This window comes from Glossina fuscipes, unplaced genomic scaffold, assembly GCF_014805625.2.
Source record: "Glossina fuscipes isolate IAEA_lab_2018 unplaced genomic scaffold, Yale_Gfus_2 26, whole genome shotgun sequence".
Lineage (NCBI taxonomy): Eukaryota > Metazoa > Arthropoda > Insecta > Diptera > Glossinidae > Glossina > Glossina fuscipes.
Genome location: NW_023998421.1, coordinates 7632887 through 7655771, shown reverse-complemented (window position 1 = coordinate 7655771; position 22885 = coordinate 7632887). Strand labels below are relative to the sequence as shown.

The 22885-nt window shown below is 32.0% G+C and overlaps 1 protein-coding gene and 1 long non-coding RNA gene across 6 annotated transcripts in view; both read right to left on the bottom strand.

The window, feature by feature from the left end:
- LOC119635261 (homeobox protein 5-like) overlaps nucleotides 1–18094 on the bottom strand; it is a 69568-nt gene extending 51474 nt beyond the window's left edge. For all 5 annotated transcript variants that reach the window (XM_038029957.1, XM_038029955.1, XM_038029964.1 and 2 more), the window contains exon 1: nucleotides 17717–18094. The gene's annotated coding sequence lies outside the window, so the exon portion shown is untranslated. The remainder of the gene's footprint in view (nucleotides 1–17716) is intronic.
- Nucleotides 18095–18417: 323 nt separating this feature from the next.
- Nucleotides 18418–21129, bottom strand: LOC119635544. The gene is made up of 2 exons (XR_005247071.1): nucleotides 19876–21129; nucleotides 18418–18531 (listed from the first exon to the last, which is right to left on the bottom strand). It is a non-coding gene; the product is annotated as an uncharacterized LOC119635544 (long non-coding RNA).
- Nucleotides 21130–22885: the final 1756 nt, after the last annotated feature.

Sequence of the window (22885 nt, the reverse complement as noted above, 5' to 3'; positions counted from 1 at the left end):
TTTTTTTTTTTTTTTTTTTACAGTCGTTTTCATGGGAAACATTTAACTTTCACTTTTGAATTTTGTTTCAACGTATGTATGCGTGCCAATTCGTTAGACCTTTCGTCTCAATTGGTGCATTAGTTTGTGTTCTCAGTCTGCTTCTTTTTCGGGTTACAGCTTTTTATTGGCTTTTATTTTTTTCGTTTCTTTCCTGTTGATATTGAAGGACAAAACTTGGAACATATATTCTTGATCCTTCTTCATAAAGGACCCTATACATAAAATACTTTACTCAAACTGGTGACCGCATTATTTGCACCGCCTATGTCGAATTAAAATTAGAGTAGAATTAGCATGTGTAGACGGGAGCAACTATATTTCCCTCGGAGGCTGCGGAGCAAAGAGTTCAAATGGTCATGAGCCATGTATTCGAAGCTCTCGATCTTCCTGGGTATCGCCGTAGCAATAGCGGCGTTTTACTTATCTATAGGCACAAACAGGGCAAGTGTTCCACAGAGATAAAAGAGATTTGACCGTCAATCAAGCCCTTTTGTATATAGGAATATTTGGTTTTCCTATCAACTTGTGTGGGAAGTGCCCGCTCTTGTCTATCTTTCGAATAACCTACTAATAACAGCCGTACCTGTCTACCAACCTTTCCACTTTCAAGTCAAGCGTACTAAACACTACTCACCTCTTTCTCGTCTCTCTGAATAATAATTGCTAACCTCCACCACGCCAACACGTACACGAGCCAAAAAAAAAAAAGAAAAGCTTTAACAAAGACATGATTTGCTCTCTTGCAATAATCACAAATTAAGACAACAACAAAATTCGACAGCAATTCTCTATAAATTACATCGACTTGGTGATTTTTCAAGAAACGTTCGTTTATTTTGGGCATAAAAAGGTGAAATTTGGCGTATAAACGCCTAAGTTGATTACCGTAAATCAAATTTGAAACGGAGCGGAACGAGTGAATGTCAAGACAAACAAGATAATCTAAAATGGGCGATGGAGTGGCTACAAATACACTTATAAAGGGCGACAAGTTGTAATTTATTGCTTACAAGAAATATTGATATAAAAGATATCGTTACCCGGTAAGTGAGTATAAAAGTGAAGGCGAACATGGAGTATGCTTAACAAATTTCAATATATTCACTTGAAGCGATGCCTACGAAAAGTTTGGCCTAAGGTAAAATGGTTTTTATTTGAATTTTTTATTGTTTTTTTATTTACCTCTCATTATCCAATATGAGCTATGAGTACTATTTCGCAAGAATTCTCTGTTCTTTGCCTGTTTTATTACTCTCTAAACTCTATATAACCTTTCATGCGTTATCTGCCATTGACTTGCTATTCTGTATTTTTAAGATATTACGCTTCGTTTTATTTTTATCACATGTTTAGGTTATTTCTTGCAAATCAAACAGTCATAATATTGCTCGGTGCGTTATTATCAATTTTCATACATAACATTTGTTATTGATTACATACGATGTGAGGTTTGTTTCTTTGTTGCTTTGTTGCTATCAACCATTATTTGACTGCTAGCAATACAATCCATTACTTTTTTTCTTTTTTTGCAGTTATCAGAGAGAGTCTGTTAGATTTGTCAAATCTTCGCAACTTTCGCTTGACTACGTCGAAATAATGATAAAAATGTGCGTTTGCATCATTTTTCGAATATACTCGAAAATGTCACGTGCCAATGTGTCAAGACGGAGCTTAAGGAAAAGAAAGCTTCTTTAATTTGGGACTTTTGTAAGACTTAATTTTTGCACGGTACACCCCTTACGGTACAAGGATATATTATGTTTGTGCAGATGTATGCAAGACCCGAAGGGGCTTGAGATAGACTCATCTTTTATTATTCTCTTCGACTTCGAATCACTTTTGATTTGAAAAACTTACAATCAACTTCTTTTTGTTTTCTTCAAAGTTGTTTTTCTTAACTATTTTGTGTTAGGACTTAATTACTATATAAGCGACATAATTCATTAATATTGAAATATCAACTTTTATGTCTTTGTTATGCTATGCTTGTCACTCTTGCTGTAACTGCATGCACTGATAATAAATTAAAATAATAGAAATTCAATCTTTTGAAAATCCAGCATTTTTATCGCTTATTGTTCCATGGTAATGCTGACATGACACATTCTTGTTTAAGTTTTAAAAATAAAAGTCGGAAAAATGTCTATCTTGTGTAAACGCAGCACTGCACAGCTTAGAATTGGCGTTATTGGCGTTCCGTATCTGGAAGGGAGCATTTTTAATTTATTTACTTATCTCAAATTGTCTTTTAAAACTTTAAACCGAACAAACATTCAAGTGCAGCTTATAACTCATACTTGTCATATGACATAAGTTATCAAATAGAATGACAAAACGTTCCTATTAATGTGACGAGAAAGAAAAAAAACACATTTTTTTTTTTTTTTTTTTTGTTATTGTTAGATATTAATGTATTCTCTTTTGGCTATAGTGCTAGATAGGGAGAAAATATTTTTGGGTTAAAAATGCTATAAAATTTTAAATTAAGCTAAGCCATGACAAGCAAATGCATAAACAAATACAGATTCATTTTCATTTCTCGTGCACATACATACATAAATACACACACATACACATACATACACACACACACACACACACACACACACACACACAACACACATCCCTAAATCTACAATCGTTCGTTTTTATGGTTATTTTATGAAATTTAATTTAATTTTCATGGTTACTCATACGCAATGTTTACCGCATATATATGTGTGCAAGTATCGCATGCAAAAGTGTTTACTTTGCTTTTATAGCAATTTCATGCTATTTCTTATTTTTCTAATGGACGAAATTTGTTATTACTATTTGTTGTTGTTGTTGTTGTTGTTGTTGTCGTCGTTATTATTGAATTTTTGTGGTTAAATATTGAATTTTCAATAATATTTACCATATTACCAAAGCGTAAACAATTGAAAAGCGAAGAAGAGAGAAAATGAAAAAAGAAACAAACCCACATTTATAACGATATGCCATTGATTTCAATTTAATTGTTAAAAGCTCTAAAGAAAAAAGACGCTTGAATCTTGAATACTCCTCACTTCTAAACGAAGCACATGGTTTACTTTGGTGTAGCTACATCCCTACGAATCTGAGGGCGGTCTGAAAGTAGGCAATGTTAAAATTCCACGTAAGTTTATTAATTTTAATTAAAAATTCGGCTTGAGAACTGTAAATTTTCTTGCTGTTTTTTCTATCAATTCGCAATAGGTAGGGCGTTTAATGTGCTGTTCTTTCTCTTGGAGAGATGCGCCAAAAGTGTCAGTTTTAGCAAAAAGTTTTTAAAGGAATAGAATAAAAGGAAAAATCGACGGACATGAGAGAGCAGTTTGATCAGTTTCGTATTGCAGATTAGTGAAAAAAAAACATAATGCGAAAATTTTTTTTACAATGAAAGAACGTGTCTGCCAGCACACTTCGAAGCCTTAACCGCGTTTTTCTCGAAAGAAAATTTTTGAAAAGAGCAAATAGCATAAGCCCAACTATTTTCGCTCTTACCCTTCAATTTTTTTTTACAGTATTTTCAAAATAATATTCTCTACTGAAATGTTGGGTGGTTAGAGAAAGAGAGAAGAGGTAGCGAGGAAATCAACTTAATCACTACTTGCTAACGCGAGGCTGCCTTTTTTTCTGCCCAAAAATTGAACTTTTTTATTCAAACTCTTGTCAATCACGCAAAAATCCCCCACGTGTTTCATTTGTTATAGACATGTGGATTAAATAGTTTTGTCTTTTTTCTTTAGATTGAGATTTTTAAAACGCTCCGCAAGTGGAGGGCTACAGTATTGCTAGTTCTTTAATATTAATTTAAAAATAATTTTTTTTTAATACTTATAAGTATATGCTGAATAATTTTCTCAAATATTTATTAATATAATTCGGCCGGTCTTCTTTTCATTCCTAAGATAGATGACAACTAAATACTTTCTTTGCGCTATTACAGTGACTTCTCCCTTAAGCTTTCCTGTTTTTCTTCTCTTCAAAATATTTTTAACTTTTAGCTTTTCTAGGTGTGTGTGTGTGTGTGTGTGTGTGTGTGTGATTACGGCCCTAATAAGAAAATTTTCAGACATTATTTTAAATTGAAGCAAATGGACAGAATAGCATTTGATCATGACGATGAATTTATGAAACGTTCTTGAAAGGGCCAATGATGGAACAATATTATTAACACACCTTGAGAGCGTGTAAAAAGAAAAGAAATGAAAGCAGCATGTATATGTAATCCGAAAAACACAAATAAAATTTTTATATTCATTACCACTTACTCGCGAACACATTCTGTTAATTTTGAGTGTGCCATTTAACCGATTATGATAACCTCGAACCATTGCGTGGCTTTGTATCGCGTTAATGCCTAATATAGCTTATCTGCTCTTAGCTAATGCAAGTGTCTGTGTCATCAGATCACGTTGATTTTTCAGCTTGATTTCTATCTTCAGGTTTCTATCCTCTCTTTACAATGATAGTGTTTCCAGCAACAGACTGGAGAGTAAAGAATTTTGAATTTTTTGTCCACACTAAGAATAACCATACTATACGTATGTTGGAGTACATTACAGAAGAAAAAGGAAATTCTTTAATTATAATTTTTAACTATCGTAAAGAGTTAACCAACAAAGTATTGGTGAAATTTCGACGTGTGTGCACTACCTAATGAAAGAAGATTGCCTCCATAAAAAGAAAAGCAAATTTAAAAATATTTTTAAAAACTTTTTAAATACAAAAGATATAGAATTTTGTTACTTAAGTTTAACGAAAAATCTGTAGTCCAGATAAGTCAAATCTAATACACATCACCGAAAGATAATGTACGGAATAGTGCGTATTGTAATGTATGAAGTGATTTTGCTGATTTTTACTACCGCGATTGAATGTGAGAGAAAGCCCCGAAAAGATTTTCAAACTTTATCTTTTGATCTAATTTTTTACAACTATCGACGAAGAGACCTTGTTTCGAAAGTGAAGTGAACTCCCTTCTTTTGCGAACAAGTTTTCTTGCTATATTAAGCAAAGTTAATAGAGGAAGGGAGCAATTTCGAATTTATGTTCAGGAAATGGTTTATAATCAAACGGTCATTTTCTTTTATTTTCATTAATTTAAAAAGACTACAGCACACCACAGCCCAGCATTAAATATAATGCGCCACTTCACTTAACACAGTTATTCATATGGCGACTTATCGAAATAAGGCTTTGCATAGGAGCTGAACGAAAAAGTTGGTCCGATTCGATCCATTTTCAATAGCGCTCGTCCTTGGAACGAAACACTTCGGGGCGTCCCAATTTCGCGAAAGTTGCGAACTGCGGCAGACATTATAATCATACGATAAAAGGTGGGTTCAAGCTCAAGTTCTTCTTGGTCTTGCGTACATTCACATAAACTTAATACACCCTACTGTACCATATAAATTATTTAATAAAGAAAATTATCTTCATTTCAATCATTTTATCTCTTCAATTTGGCGCAATACGTTTTCTTCAAAAGTTATTTTTTTTAATTCTCTTCTTTGCTTTGCCTTTTACCACTTATTCTGTCTGGGCGGTCGTCTCACTGCCAATATTACTTTGCTTATTATGCAAGCAAAAGATATTGATTGTTCTTTTTGTCATTATAAATTCTTGCTCTCCCATCACCGAAGGGTGAAATTTTTTTGAGGTATCGCTTACAGCCAGTGCCACACAAAAGTGTATGGCATTGGCAAGAAAGTATACCCGAGTCAAAAAATAGATCGTATTCCGATTTTTTATTTTTTGATTTTCTGATCTGAATGGCAGATGACCTTTCTCTTCTCATCGTCTAATTGATCAAATAGTAAAGCTGCCAACAAGGAGTTGTTTAATAACTAAAGCTCTGTTTAATTAGCTCAGAGTTGATGATAAAAAGAGATACGATATCAAATTACGAGATACCGGCATATGAATTGCATCAAGGAAACATCATGCCATCTGTACAGCGAGACTGCAAAGGTGTTGTGTGTTGTATGTTGCCCAAGGCAAGAGAAAATAAATGCAAATTTTCATTGTCAATCATTGATACAACAAAATAAAGTAAGCACTGAAATGTCGCCAAAATTGATAAATTGTATAGAAGCTATGGTTCGCCGTGACAGTCGAAGACCTTGTTTACCTTAATAAAAAATTATTGGAACTCTTTCTACAAAATTACCTAAGCTTTGCTTATTATTTTTTTTGAGTTTTATAAAATGAAAAGAGTTTCACTTATGATGACAAAGTAAAAGCACGCTTGGGTCAGATTGGTAAGCTAATGAAAACAAAACTTCTGTAGGATGCAGAGGATAATCTTAGTGCACAATTTATTATTTACACTAAACCGAAATTACTCGTTTTCAAGCCCTATACAGGTTACATTATGACAGCGATTGCTTGTCTGTTCCCTTCCAAAACTTCTTAAGAGAGAAAAAATAGAGAGGGGCAGGATAATAATGCGAAGTCAGCGAAATTTTTTCCTGCGTCTTTCTGGTTATAATCAAAATTCCCAAACGTGCAATAATTGAAAAGAAACCTTCAAGTTTAGCGCAAGTACTTTAAATTTTTTTTCAAGGATTTTACTCAGGTGGAACGTTAGTTAAACATGTGTAGAGAACTACAGATAAATTTTGGTAAAGACGAAAAGTTTAAGGAAGCGATGATTCTAGCAATGCGTCGCATCATTATGTTTGGCAGACTTGCCACAGTCTACCGTTTAATCAGCAATAGCAGATCGGGTCCAACAGTTTGCAAACTAAACGAGGTCTTCATTAAGACTTGGGATCATGCAGGCGGTGAACTTGCAATCGCCTTTCAGATCAAATCGCCACACTGCGTGCACTTTATAATGCTAGCAATGCTTAGAAGCGGAATTGCCGGAAGTAGAGAGAATCTTGCTGCTATGCATGACAGAGTTGATAACGACACGAATTCATTGGTTATGATGGAGCCATCTTCAGTAACTGATTATAACAAGATGGCCAAGCAAGCCAAATAACGGGCAAAATAAAATGTTAAGCCCAATGAATGCATTTTCATCGTATATCGCGCACTCAAATGCCAAATGATGAGTCGATTGTACGTGTTTTCTATATGTAGTTGAGGCGAACGATTGAAAATGAAGTTTGTTGAGATGTTTGCATCTTAAATTGCCGTTAGCGCTTTCAAGATTCGTTTCAAAGCACATATAACGTCGTGTACGGTTATTTCTTTTCGATATTTCTTTCAACTTTACCTTTCGGTTCACATCTTCGGTTCATGGGTTTTCAATGTTTTTTACAGTTTATTTAAATAGTAAGAAAAGAGCACAAAATGTTGTTACAATGTTGCTTCGTTTGTTCTTTCGTTTGCTATTCTATTCGGCATTAGCTTGAATACATTTTCATTTTTTGCACAACGTACAATATTTAATTGTTGCAGTTGCTATTGTTGTTGTTTTTGTTTTTGTGTTTGTTTTCATTGCAGCCATGACTAAAAGATTTTCTTACATTCAAAGAGAATTTTTTTCTTTTTTTTTTTTAATATTTTGGTCTACGAGCTGGCCATTTGCCAATTTTGCCATGGTTAAAACGTAAGTTTGTTTTACTTTTTCTTTATTTTTATGATGCTGCTGCTGTTAAGATTTCTTGTTTTCGTCTAGGTTCTGGTGATGGTGATGGTGATAGCGATGGTGGTGGTGGTGGTGGCTGCTCATTTTATATCGAGATGTTTGGCTACGGGTACGGCTACGGTTCAGCAATGTATAGTCGCTATGCAGCGGTACTTATTCACTTTTGCTGACATGTTCTTTTTTTTTTTATTTGCTGTAAGTTTTTTGTTTTATTTTATTGCCGTTTTGGGTTGTGTAAGTATTTCCGAATTATCTTGAGAATTGAATTTCTTTTTTTCTGTTTATTATCTTAAAAAAAAAATTTTTTTTTTTTTAAAATTAAAAAAATTAAAGAAAATTTTTGATATTAAATTTAAATAAGAAGTCTCAAACTTTAAAAAAAAATTTTTTTATATTAAATTTGAAAATAAAAATATATTTCAAAACATTTTTGTATCAAGTTTCAAAAACAGGAAAATTGTATTTAAAGGGGCTTTTAATAATAATAGTAAAAAAATTGTTTAACCGACTTTGCTTTGCAAAATGTTCATCACATTTTTTATGATTTTCAAAGTTTTTGTGAATCTTTACTTTTTATGGAAACTTTTTTTCTTTTCTCTTTTGCTTTTCTTGTTTAACTTGCGAACCCTATTGAGCACGTATTTCAACTTGTATGCGGTATTTTGTAGTAAAAAGGAAGAAAAGAATTAAAATTTAGTGAGAGGGCGGAAAACTTATTGGCCAAGCGTGTGGTACGAAAAGAAACAAAGTATTTGTGCATGCGTGTGTGCTCTTAGACATGATACTTCCAACAGACTGTGTGTAGGCGTTACATAGAAAAAAAAAGAGGAACAAAAAAAAAAAAAAAGAAAGTGGGAAATAAATAATGCATACACCCAACCACACACGCACACAGAGACAGAGTAGTGGTTTCACTTTGTTTCTTTGCGTTTGCACCAACAAAGCCAACAAAGACAAATGCCTGCAGTTATTAGATCTGCAAGGATTTGTTAAACTACTTACAAGGCCGTCTTTGCTAAGCTTTTTATTTTAGATATCTTCGTTTCTTGTTCTTTCTTTTCGTTTTTTTATGTTTATTTTCAAAGGGAATTTTTTATCTTTAAAAAATCATAGGCTTATTTTCTTTTTTACATTACATGTAATCAATTTGTTATTAATAATTGAATAGACTGCGTTTATGCCTCAAATCTCATTGAGCAGCGACTATGACAACAACAACAACACCTATCGGTGTGAGGTAATGAAAGCTTTGTCTTTATATTTACAAACTATTCAATAAATATATGAATCTTTATTGTTGTCTCTGTGTATACTTTGTAGCGGGTTGTGTTTTATTTTAACATTTTTTTTTTTTTTTTTTTTTTTTGTAGTCAGTAAGTATCGTAGAATTTGTTTTCATTATTCTTTACATATTTTTGAGGCCAAGGTAGGCTCGTGTTGAGTATTTATTTTATATTATATATATGTATATATATATGCAATAAGAGGGTTGGTTGTGTGTTATCTTATTTTTTTTTCTTCTGTTGCCTTTATATTCTACAGAAGATATGGTAGAAGGCTTCTCCTTTTCTCTGATCATAATATTGTGTGCTTTTAAATAAAAGAAAAAAAAACTTCTTTTCCACTTAAGTCATTAAGACATTGACTCGCTTATGCTAAAGAAACACATCACTTGCTTTACAAAAAAAAAAAAAAAAAAAAAAAAAAAAATTATTAAAAAAATTTTATTTTAAAAAAAGAAAAAAATAAAATTAAGTTTTAAATTTTTTAAAAAAAATGTTTTCGTGCAGCAGTATCGCTTTGGTTTATAGAATCCAAGCATTTATTCATTACGTAAGCTTTATTTATATTTATGCTTATGTCGTACCATCTTCTAACTTACCGTAATTGCGACCGATAATTACTTCAGCGTTTTAAGCAACGAAGGAGAGATCTTCATAGCTTTATGAACATTTTCTAAGTGAATAAGTAACTGATTAGTTTAGAGTTGGAGTCCATCTTCGATATTCATTTAATATAGATAATGTTGGGATCACTTTATAGGACTGGTGTCACTATCGCTTCACATTTGATTTAGTTTAAAATCAAATTCGATTTAACCCCATTGAATTCAAGTCTTTATATCTTACACCATTTACGGTACAACGGTTTGCGCGGATGTATGCAGCGTACAGAAGTGTTTGAGATAAGTCCACCTTTTATTATACAGAGTTACAGAAAGTGATTCTCAATTGATCGAAGCTTGTCTGTCCGTCGGTCTGTGTTGTTTTCTTGCGCTCAACTTGCAGCTCCTACCTACGTCTACCAATGAGCATACTTCGAATAAAATATTTATGTGTATTTTATTTATATATCTTTTACATATATGTCGTCACGCACATATATGTATATACATCCTATCCTTTTACCTTTTATAATTTTTCTGGCACGGAACTCAAACATGACCTCGCACCTATTTTCCTGTCCAACTCATCACTTGTAATCTTTGTACTTTCACCGCTTTCGGTACAAGGGTATAATAAGTTTGAGCCGGTGCACACAGCACCCACGAGGACTTCAGAAAGATCTATCTTTTATTGTACCAATCGATTCAGTAAATGATTCTTAACTTGTCTGTCTGTCAGACCACATTGTTATCTTGTGTTTAATTTACTTCTCGCAATTCTTGATATATTTTGATGGATTTAATGAAATTCAATACAATGACGAGTTTTTGTTCAAGATCGAAAACTACTGAAAACGGTTCAGATGGGACCCCTTTTTTAACCGTGTTCCGTTCAACACCTTATTTTGAAATGTCGTTATATAAATAAATGCAAGACGGTGTTTGGGGAGCCGTGACGCATTATAGTGTTTTTACTTCTTGTATGAAGCAAGGTGAAGGAAGCAAGCAACAGATCTGTCTAACGTTGTATGTGCATAAAAACACTAATAGCCGTGTGGCAGTGGGCGTACTCCCTGCAACAAGTCGGGCAAAGAATTCGACAAAAACAATGTCGAGTTCATACAGAATTGGCTTCACTTTCGTAAACCATACGATTTCTTTAATTTCAAAATAGAAATATAAGTATAAGAGAATTCTTATTTTCTTAATAAAGAAAAAATTGAATGAGTCACTAACGGTCATAATTATTGTTTTTTTCTTCTTATCTAAGTATTTCTTTAGTAAGGAAAGTTGTTCTCTCTGGCTTTCCCGTTGCCTTTTACGGATTTTTATGATATCTTTCACAAATAATCTTCTTTTCCCTTCTTCTTTAATAGAACAACAACATGTGCTTTTTGTTTGTAATTGACACGAGTGCCTTTAGCCGTAAAGCAAAAGCTGCGCATCATTTACACACGTGCCGAGAGTTAAATTCTGCAAGAAATTGCTTTAATTCAATTGCAGCGGTACTACAAATTCTCTGTAGAGTGCGACAAAAACCTTACAAGTCTTTTGTCGTTTACAACTCTTTGCCTGCATGTATATTGCTTTTCCACGTTCCTAGTATATCTTCGGTACAGAAAATCGATTATTACTCAGTATAGCTCCCAGGTATCTCAAGTTTTATTGCCTTTAATAGCCACAGAGGTTAACGGTGGTTATCTCCGGCGCTGATTGATTGGCCTTTTCAGAGATTTTTTTTTTGGTTTTTTTTTTTTTTTTAGCATTTTCGACGGGTTTATTATGTTGACTTTTTCTTACGTTGAACAGTATCTGTTACAATAGCATCTAGCACAGGTATAGCAGTCATTCTAATTTTATACCCAGAATTGAATGATGAAAGATTACTGGGTCCGTCCTATTCTTTGTAACCTCTCTAAATATCTTTTAAAGAACACTTATAGTCTTTCCATCTTTTTCCGAAGTTCTGGGCGACTGAAATGTATGCAGAAGTTTATGATTGCAAAAGGTGAGATGTAAAGCTGAGGTTTCGCTAAAATAATTTTGAATAAAGGTTACAGATGAAATTTGAAAGTTGACACCGCGCACCATTTCCATAATAATTACCTAAGATGCGATTCAAAGCAGTTGTTGGTTCTTTGAACTTCGGCTAAAAATATACCTGTGAAGTTCGCACAAAAAAAAAAAGTATTTGCAATTGAGATTGCATTAGAGGTACTAACAAAAGCAATTGCATGTAAGCATTTCGCAGCGCTAGTCAATGTAAAGGAATCAACTGACGTGGGTATAAGTAAACTAAACTAATTTCCAATTTTATTGGGTTGAGTAGAAACCGGAAATAAAATGTGTGTAAAAAACCATATAAACCGTATCGTCGAAAAACTTTAATAGCAAAAGTATATTTTTGGTAACAATTTTATTTGACATTTTTTGAATTTAACATATAAGGCCGTGGGTAAGAGAAATTTATTATTTTGGTAACACATTCGACCTGATGAGGTAAGACAAAATCAATCGAGAGCCGACAGGTATCAAATGTATCATGCTGTTGATTTTGTTGACGTTCACGTTCAGCCACGTCCAAGGCAAGAAAATTGATTGCAAATATTTATAACCATTTGAGACGAATGTACTCTGGGTAAACAGTATGCACTTAATGAAAGCTATTTAAAATTTTTTTTATCTTTTCCAAGATACAACTTATTAGTCATTGCTGGTGTTGGCTAGCACATCAATGCCCATAACACGTTATGGGTAGGGCTTTAATTTTCTTTCTATTATAACTTTCATTAACTTGAAATTGAAATAAATAGACTTGGAATGTCGTCCCCTTTGAACTTTCGTACGCTTTTAAATAGACTCATAAAACTAGTATAACTTTATATTCTAGTAGTAGCAGTTTTAAGTTACAAAAAAAAAAAAATTCGATTACGGCGATGAAAAAATCTCAATGTAAAAAATAATAAAAAGTGTAATTCAAACAATTGTTATGAAACCTGCACTCGACTGACTAACTAATAATTTAACAGAGTCAATATCCTAAAGGTATTCAATACAATAAAAAACTATAATTAAAAGTTTCACATATTTGCAAACGGTGCTATCTTAGCAAATAACATTTGATAATATTTATATAACATAAAAATATGAGAGCATTTGCGAAGGCAAAAAAGAAACGCTTGGAAGAACGTTAAACAAAAAAAATCGTAAAGTTAAGTTCAATTTTTCAGCCTTTGAGAACATGGATGTTCTCAATTTCGATAGTTCTGGAGGCGAGTCTATCGGCCGATTTGATCCATTTTCAATACCCGCTTGCGTGCAACAACTTCCAATGTTTCTGTCAAATGTTTACCGCACACATTACTCAAACTGATAGATGTACTTTGAGCTTTTTTGTAAGCTCTCTGAAGCTTCCTTCTAGCTGCCGTAAGCGTTTTGACAAAATGAATATGCCTTACTCTTGGGTGGTAGTTATAGGAATAATATTGATGCTAACCAATAGATGTATATTTTCTTACATGATCAGCCAGGGATGTCACCCATTCGTGTGCCTCGGTGATGGTCATAAAAAAAATTAAAACTAAAGACAAAGACCAATAGATGCTAAATTTGCCATTGTTTGCCACGTAGTACATCCAAGTTGGCCTTTCCCGTTTACTGTACTTTAAACGACTTTAAAGCTTTATCTAGAGGAACTATCTCGGCTCTATTAAGCTATTCAAAAATTTAAATTCGACACTTGAGTAAATCAGTCCATCCAGAATCTACATAGAATTATACCTGCAAGCTATTGCCAACTTGTTTATAAAATGTAAAAATTAAAAAAAGTCCAAATTTGATACGCAGTATATCGATTGAATTGACCTTTGGTCTGTCTGCTAGGCTTCTCCTAGGTATGTGTATGCATAAAATGTCCTTAATATGCTCTGTTGCATATTTATACGTGCATATTTTATATATATGTTTTACTAAAACTTTACCTATTATTTGTTGGTTTATAAAAAATGCTTTAAAAAACTCAACAATAAATCCTTTTAGCTTTGAAAAAAAAGTTTCGATGTATGTTTGCATATATAGTTGTATATATGAAAATTTTATATCACCGGTTTTTTGCGTAAGTTTATATAAGCAGTAGCGAAAGATGCAGATATTAATTTTGTTGCTCGATTTGTACGATCCGGTATATATACAAACAAAACGACGAAATTATGCAATTTCTCAATCAAACCTAAGAACACAAGTGATTTTCCATAGTCCATATTTCAGAAGTCATCTGACTTTATCCCTTGTGCTTGTCTCAACGCTCAAAATTTATTTTAATTCTCTAGGTCAAGCAAAAAATGGCGCGTAACATCCGCTTCCCAATAAAGAAGATTTTTTCTGCCGCATAGTCGAAGACATAAGAGTCGCGACTAGTAAGTTGGTGTTCGTGCGATCAAATCTTAGTGTGGTAGTCGGCCGCCACTCCCTATTTATTGTTTTCTCTTTTCTCGACCTTTTCAGTCCATCAACGTGTTTCATGCGTCGGGGAATATCCCCTGAGGGATTGATCACATTAAAAAAAAAAAAAAGTTCTTAAGCATCTTATAGCCCATAGTAGATGGTAGTTGGATCTAATACAAGCGTTCAGCGTAGAGTCCTATAGACTGATCGATCAAATCACGAATTGGCAATTAATACTACGTTTGTAAGTTTGGCGTGAAGGAGACGGGGAGTATTCAAGATACGCTTTAAGCCTCATGCAATTACTTAACTTGTTATAGTTAGATGCGTCATATATGTGCATTTTTATATAACACAACACAACGTGTTATGAATATCGTTTAATATTCGTGATGATGGATGAGCTTTTCAATAGAATATAGGAAATATATATTTTCAAGCAAATGCGCACACTCACACGCACATGCACGTGTGCATGCACAGAGATTTATCGGATTAATTATGACAGTTTTAATGGAATTCATAGCTGCAAACAGTTACGAAAAAAGTATGCCTGCAACACAGTGCGAACACAGTGACTTTCTTCTCTCTCTGACGATGATTGTTGTTGTCATTGCTGTTGTTTAAATTTAATCACATACATAATTAAGATAAAACAGAAAAGCTTTCGGCATACAATGAAAATATAGAGAAATCGAAAAATAAGAAGAATTTATGGTAGAATTATAAATCATTTAAAGTCGTTTGACAGTTAATGGGTTTAATAACTTTTCAATTTAAATAAGGCGTTGCTTCGCTTTATCTGCTTTCCTTCATTTGAACGATTTCGTTGAAACTGAAATCACTCAGAGCATAAAACTAAATTAATCCTAGATGTACTTTTAATTTTGTAAGCAATTTCGTTGTGTTGTTGTGTTTTTAGTTTAGTTTAGTTGTGCGCTCTTACTTTTCTTGATTGCTTTTATTTATCGAATTATGGAAAAGTTCTTAAAAATTTTTACAAGCCATAAAGAAATAGTGCGTTTCACATAATGAAATGAAATGAAAACACTTTGTAAGCATACGATAGGAAAAGATATGAATAGCTGCACGTAGCCGGATTGTTTTTTAGCATTTACTATGCGACCACTTAATGTACGTATACATATATATATATATATATATATATATATCTATAACATATATTGAAAAATTGACAATCAATTTTTTCAAGTATTTTATTAAAAAAAAATGTTACCCGAAGTTCAACTTTGATCCATTACTTAATCTCCTTCAAGAGTAGGAAATTTATTCGACTCATTTTAAAAATCATATTGATTCATCAATAGTGGCGACACCTATATGTGATCCTAAGACCTTATTGGATCATCTGTTACATGTAAAAGTGTATATCACTTAAATGGCCATCATAGCTCAGTGTATAAGCCTGCGTGCGAAAATCAAAATCTCTGAATAAAAGTTAATTCCTGGCTTAAATTTCTCAAATTTGTGAAATTATTGAACCAATGACACAGCTGCAGAAAAAGTTAACACTATGCTACGTTCTGTGTTCCATAAGGTCATTTTCGTGGGAACAAAGGTCATTCCTATAAAGGGGCCCCGTAAATCTGGAGTATCAAAGGTACGACTAGTACTCTCTGGAGTGTGTTCGAGATCCATCCGCACCGCATTGTTTGTAGTTTCCGCTCTTTCTGCTCTTTAATGGAATTGTCATTATCATTAAATCGTTAAAAGCTTATTTGTTGTAAAACTAAACAAATTTCCGGCGAATATGTTTGACAAATAATTGCTAAAGTTTACCATAAGTCGTAAACTAAGAGATTCTCTAGCCAATGGATAGTTACTTAAAGGTTCATTTTTCTGTCATAAAAGAAAATAAATTTAATAAAAGAGAAAACTAGAGAAAAAAAAAAAAAAAAAAAAAAAAAAAAGTTTGTGAGAACATCAAACGTTTTTATAAAGTATAAGAAGAAGAAGAAATATCGCGGGAAGCCATTCATAAATTTTGGAGTAAATGTTTCGATTGAAACTTTTCGTAAAAATTAATCTTTACGCCAATAAAGTAGAATTTATGTCATTTAAAGCATAAAATTATTTTTTAAACTTTTTTGTTATACTTTTATTGTCAATTTTTCTCACGCTTTCATAATTCAATGAACTTATGAACAAGAAATAAACTTTAGGTATTAGTTAATTTTATTTTTATCAATAGCGCACAAGAAAATGTTTATAAAAAAGAAGAAAAAAAAAAAAGAAAAGAATAAAAACCAAGCAAACAATCTAAAGTCATTTAGAGCGAATCTTGTATACCCATCTGAGCTGCACCTAATTGCTCATTGATAAGTTGAACGCGCTTCATATCCGCTATGAATTATTAGGGGAAGCATATTGAAAATTCTGATGCTTCTCGCGCATGTTGTTAGACACGCATTGTTAGATTTTTTTAACTTTCCATCCCATTTATTGCGACAATGCGTTCAAAGACGTACGTGGACGTACAGACCGACAATAGAACTTAAACTCAAAGGTGTACATATATATGTATGATATATATGATCTAGACATGGTATACATATACATACATACATGATACATATATATGTACGGTATATATATAATGTCATTAATAGTATATATATACATATCATATATATGTAAGATATATTGTGATATTTTGAGTGTACTAAGTTTTGTCCCTCTGTCTGTCCATTTACTTTTAAACACCACATTGTCGCAATAAAATTGAGATAGTAAGCATGTATACTTTGTTGTTGTACCTGGAATACGGAAATGGGTACACGCAAATTGGAGCGACAATCTAACATCCCCTAAATGTGAAACTTTAGATTCCATTCATTGTATTGACAATAACGGCATTAGAGTTTTGTCTCTGTATTTACGTTTAATAATTTTGCACTAACATATATATAATAAAACCCAAAGCTATTCGGCCACCGGACAATTACTAAGAGCATATTTAAGATCTTCATCTGTACCTTTTTTTTATTGGTAGGTTAGATAGATCAAACTAACCAAATGAATGATTTAGAATCGTATCAGTTTGATGATTACATTTCTAATGCATTTCTCTGTTACAAAAGGTCGGTACAAGCTAGAATACTCTTATGTTCGTGTTTTGGGTATAATAAGAGCGCGTATACATTATTATTATTATTTTTTTTTAAAAGGTTATTGTCACACAATGAAGACATTATCGCGTTGAAATTTGAAAAGAAAATACATACAATGCATGGGAGAGGATGTAAGGGAGAGTGAAGGAGAGAGAGAGAGAGTGCGAGAGAGAGAGAGAGAGAAAGAGAGACAGTGTGGGAGGGGGGATGAGAGGCAAAACGACAGAGAGTAAGTAGAGATAAGTGTGAATTGTACAAGAAATACCATAAAGTTTTTATTCTTTATTATTATTATTATTGTTGTTGTTGTTGTTCTTGTTTTATAGAACTCGCAGACAATATTAAGAATTCTTAAGCTTACACAATCACCACTACAATGAAACCATTACCACCAACAACAAGAATGATAATAAAGATGAAAAGTAGAGATAACCCTCCAGAAAATGTTGTAAAAGATTTATTATTAAAGTTCTAATGCAAGAAAAGACAAAGCAAGAAAACCAAAAAAAAAAAAAAGAACTAGTACGTAATATATATATATATATATATGAATGAAGAATTCTTTAGTAATGAGTAATAAACTTAAAATGAAAGAAAAAAACTACTCACCGTGGTTTTAATGCTGCTGTCAGAGTACAACGAGAGCTTATAGGAAATGCAGGAAAACAATAATCCATAAAATGTTTTGTAGGGTGTAAAAGAACAATATCCGAAAAAAAAGTTTTGATATCCACAAGAGAGTTGAAAAACAAAATTTTTCCTTTTTTCTTTTTTTGCTTTTCGCTTCAGACGAAACACAATATGCCGAACGTACAAATGTATGTTCGTTCGTCACTAACACCTTAGTTTTTATGTTGCTAAAGTAAAATGTTGTCTATTTTTTATTATCGTATTTTCGGTGGTAGTTTTCCACTCTTTTTTTTTTTTCTTCTTTTTTTTGTTTTTTTCTAAACATTAATTTTTTTCTTATTTATTTTCTGGTTTTAATGGTTTCCTTACACAAGCATAAAAAGTCTAAAATTTTCTTTTATAGAATAAACTTTTTCTTTTTTTTTTTTGCGCTCTTTCTAGTTGTTGTTATTTTTAGCACTCTAGGAAGTCTTGTATGCGTTGTGGTGTATGGCCCAGCACTGAGCACCACGTCGTCCAAACAAAGAAAAAAACAAGAAATTCCGTTTTTTTTCTTCGGCTCTTTTCAATTTTCCTTTTTTAAAATAGATTTCGTGGCTTTTTCTGTTCTTTTTTTTTTCATTTGAATTTGTTAAAGGTGCTGTTAACTTTTTTTTTGAAGAATATTTTTAGATATTTTGTTGATATTTTATTTTTTTTTTTTGTTGTTTTGTTAAAATTTGAAATTATTTCTCTTAAACGTTTGAAAGAAATGCGCTCGATAAGGAAAATAAGAATGTTTTTCTTTTCAACTCCTGAAAATAATTAAACAATGTTTAACATTTTTTATTCTTGTGTTTGGATTGATTTCAAATTGAAATTTTACATTTGAGTTTTCATTTATATATAAATATTGCTTAGTTTTGTTTAAAATTGTGTAAATAATAATAATTTGTTTTAATAAAAAATTTTCTCTAAAAACGTTTTGTATATTTGGTCTTTTTTAATCAATTAAACACAATTTAGTTTATTTAAAAAAATTTGTCTTTTTAGAAAATATGTTTTTTTTTTTTTTTTTTTTTTTTTTGGAGTTTATAATCACTAGTTTTCTTAATATTCCGTTAGCGTTTATTTGATAGTATTTCTGTAAGGGGAAAGAAAGAATTAAAAAATTTCTGTTTTATTTTTTGAACTTTTTGTTTGATTTAGTTTGAAAAAAATGGAATCTAATGTTTTTAACCCGTGACTCTTTTACACTGCCTTATATTCTCACATTCTCACATTCACCATATCTTTGCCATATCTTTTAATGTCCCCTGGAAGATGCTCGCAATTCTGTGTAAAAACAAAAACTTAAAAGACCTGATTCCCGTATGGAGCAGGCATGTCCGTCTGTCATTCCAATTGAGATGCTAAGCCGTTTTACCTGAAAGCTGAAATTTCCTGCATAGGTAAGCGATATAAATTAAAAAAAAAAAAATTGTAATTCATTACATTTGTTCACTACAGGTGGGAAATTAAGAAAAAAGCCACAGAAAAAAAATTTTTTTTTTTTGAAAATTTCTCAACAACTATTCAAGTAGATCCAAGTTTTCCAGTGTCAAAAAAAAAAAAAAAAAGAAAAAAAGAATAGAACTGTTTTGTATTTTTAGGCAAAGATAGCTTCTTTCTTAGGTCGAATTATTTTATTTTCTTGAGAAGTTTTCTTTTCCATTCTTTCTAAAGATATTGATCAGCAAGTGTCTTCTTCATATTTGACTTGTTTATTCATATACATTCTTGGTAGTTTTATCTATTCTTTCGAATTTTTAAACAATATATTTTTTATTTATAAAACTTTATAGTTTATTTTTGTTGTTTTGGTTCATTGTTTTACGTAATAAATAAATATCGTTTTTGTTGTTCGTTTTCTTTTAGTTTTTTTGCTTAATTTATTTTTATTTACCTTTTCACTTTATTTTTTATTTATTTATTTTTTTTTTCAAGTTTCTCATTTAATTCTTCATATATAGATTAATTCTTTATGATTATTCATATTACTATTTTTCACGTCGTTAATCGTTATATATATGTATATATATATATATATATATATATATATATATGTATATTTAAAAATTTTTTTCAATTTGGTACTTTTATATTAATATTAGAAAAACCTTATTTCATTGCGAAAAGAAAATTTGTTTTTCTTAAAATATTTTTTTTTTAAGCATATTGCGCGTTTAGAATTTCTTCTCCATACACAGGCGACGTTAGTAAAAACAACAGAATTCTAATAAATGTGGTGAAAATATACGCCAAGAAAATATCATTTAAAAGATTATAACACGCGCACACACATACTCTCGGTAGCTCTTACAGATAAATACTCTTAGGCTGCTTAAATTGTTGTTGCTACTTATTCTTAATTCATTTTTTGTTTTTGCTTTTTTTTCACTTTTTATTCCACACTCGAAAACCGTAGCAGCTATAGCAGCAGCAGTAGCAGCGACAGCAACACACAGAGTCAAAGAAGAATTAAACGAGTGACGAGATGCAGAACGTAAACACACACACACGGCAAAGAGACACACAAACCCGAGAGGATGGCTAGTATTTTAACACAACAATAATAATAATAATAATGTTATTCCTGTTGTTGTTGTTGTTGTTACTGTTGCATCGTTGCTTTGTGAGATGACAACGACAACCGACGACGACGACGACAATGATAATAATGATGATGATGATGATGATGATGACTTCACACACAGGGATTTTCTGTTAATTACACTTATACACACTTACTTTAAAGCCAGCCAGCCAAAAAAAAAAAAATTAAGAGTTGTCTTTCCCGTAACTATAGTTTTATCATCCGTTCAGATGTTCTACTCACTTCGATGAACATCTTGTAACTATTTTCGAAAAGAGTGCGCAGCCAGCGCCAAACCCAACAACCATTCAGACCATTCAACAACCAGACAATCAGCAGGCAAGCAAGCAAGCAAGCAAAACCAAAACAGTCAGTCAGTCATTAAAGCAATCGAACAAGCAAAATCCAACCAACAGAGCAGCAGCACTTTAACATCAGTCATCAGCACAAATGGAACAACAGAAATGCAAACACAACGTTTACCATAAACGCGCCGCGCGCCAGACCACCACAGACATTCATCTATAGTCATCTATATTCACGTACATGTTTGCACGTATGTTGATAATAATGTACCTCGTTCATCCCCAACGATCCAAACGTACATAAAGAGGCGAAATTTTCATATATCGCACATATAAAACAAACTCTCGTCGTTTTTAAGTCCATATAGACCACTAAAATACAAACACACGCACACACACACACACACACAATCACGTCAAATAAGCGCTTCGCCGTGAACGACAAGTGACAATTTAAAGAAAGCAAGAGTTATAATAACATTAAGGGGCCATAGAAAACCTCCCGCTCCGCCGTCAATAAATACAATCACAAATCGTCCGACCGACCACCACCGCCAACGGCAAGCGGGCACTATGTATAGAATGTTAAAAAAAAAAAACAGCAGCCATCCGTCAACGTTTCAAACGCATGGAGCTCAGAGTAAACAATTGAAAAAAATAATATAATATAATATAAGAGCAAAAAGCACATACACGACCACCACCACAACCGACGGTATTATTTACTAGCATTAACAACAACAATAATAATTCTTAGAAACTGAAACTCAATCAGTCAAAAAAAATATGTGATATAAAAAAAATTAAAACAATTTTTTTTTTTAACCATACGCAGACACAGCTTTAACAAAACAACTAACACAATTACAATTGCAATAAGCAACTACAACACAAAAAAGAACGTATAATGAAAATCGTATATAAATATATTTGTACTAATAGTATAAGAAATAAAAAAAAAGAGCATCAAATATACAAAAACACTAAACATTACTAAATTTGAAACCTCACGAGAGCATCAACACACGCTCTCTTAGCGTACGAACCAACCACACACGATTTATACGAAAGAATGAAATGCACTGACATGAGACATGCACGCTGTTAAACCAATTGTTGAACGAACGAGAGTTTTTTGATATGTTTGTGTTTGTGTTCGTGAAAGATATCCAGTACTAGGAACATATATACCATGAAAAATACATAATATTTAAGAGAAAGACTTCGTGGACTCTGTTAGTTTGAATGCTTTTTAACATTTAAAGAATTGAGAGACTTGCATAAAGACTAGAGCCATTCTCTCTCCTTCTCTCACTCTCACGTTCTCTCTCTTTCTTTTTTAGGTTCTATGTAGTTTTCTACAATAGAAAGTTTCTCTTTCTATTTTTTTTTTTATTACAAGCAAAACGCTGTATTACATTGCATTGTCAAGTACTAATGCGAACGATAAGTCAGTCAACAAATATTAGAAAAAATTCGAAAATAATTGGGAAAATGAAATAAGAGAATTTCATATGAAAAGAATAAGAAAGGGATAATGTATTATAAGAAGCCTCAAAAAGATGCGTCAATAGAAAGTATATATATATTGGAAAGTATATGAAAAATTGTAAAGCTTTCGACGCCATTCGATAGATTAACTAACTTTAATTAAGAATAGACATGAGGACAAAAAAAAGTTTGCAGGTCATACAAGACTTATAAAATGTATGAAAAATTCTCTTCACAGCATATTTATGAGCATATTTCGCTTATCTTAGAAAGTTTATTGATCTTTGAACTGGTGCCATAACTCAATGGTAAACTATATGTTGACTTCTGAAATTTGACAGCAGAAATCGTTTTTCTTGAATGTTATACATAGCTCTAACTTATATCACTGTATCGTCTGTCAACTTCGTAAATAAATACTAAAACTAAAAAAAAAAAAAAATAATAATAATAATCAAGAATATCAAATTAAATGTTTACGTATGTAATCTATTCATTGGCAACGTAAATATTTAAAAATTTACAAAGTTCAATTAGAATATTATCAGTGAGCCAAATAAAAAAAAGAGGTTTCTACGATAAATTTTCAAAAAGACGAACCTTCACGACTTTCTGGCGTCAACTCCAAATTTCTTTGGTTTTTGTGTTCATGGTGTGATTAAGACCTAAGACTATTAAAGAAGAGTCATTTTTTAGGTAAGACTTGGAAGCAAAAGCAACGTCTAGAATCTCTCCTAA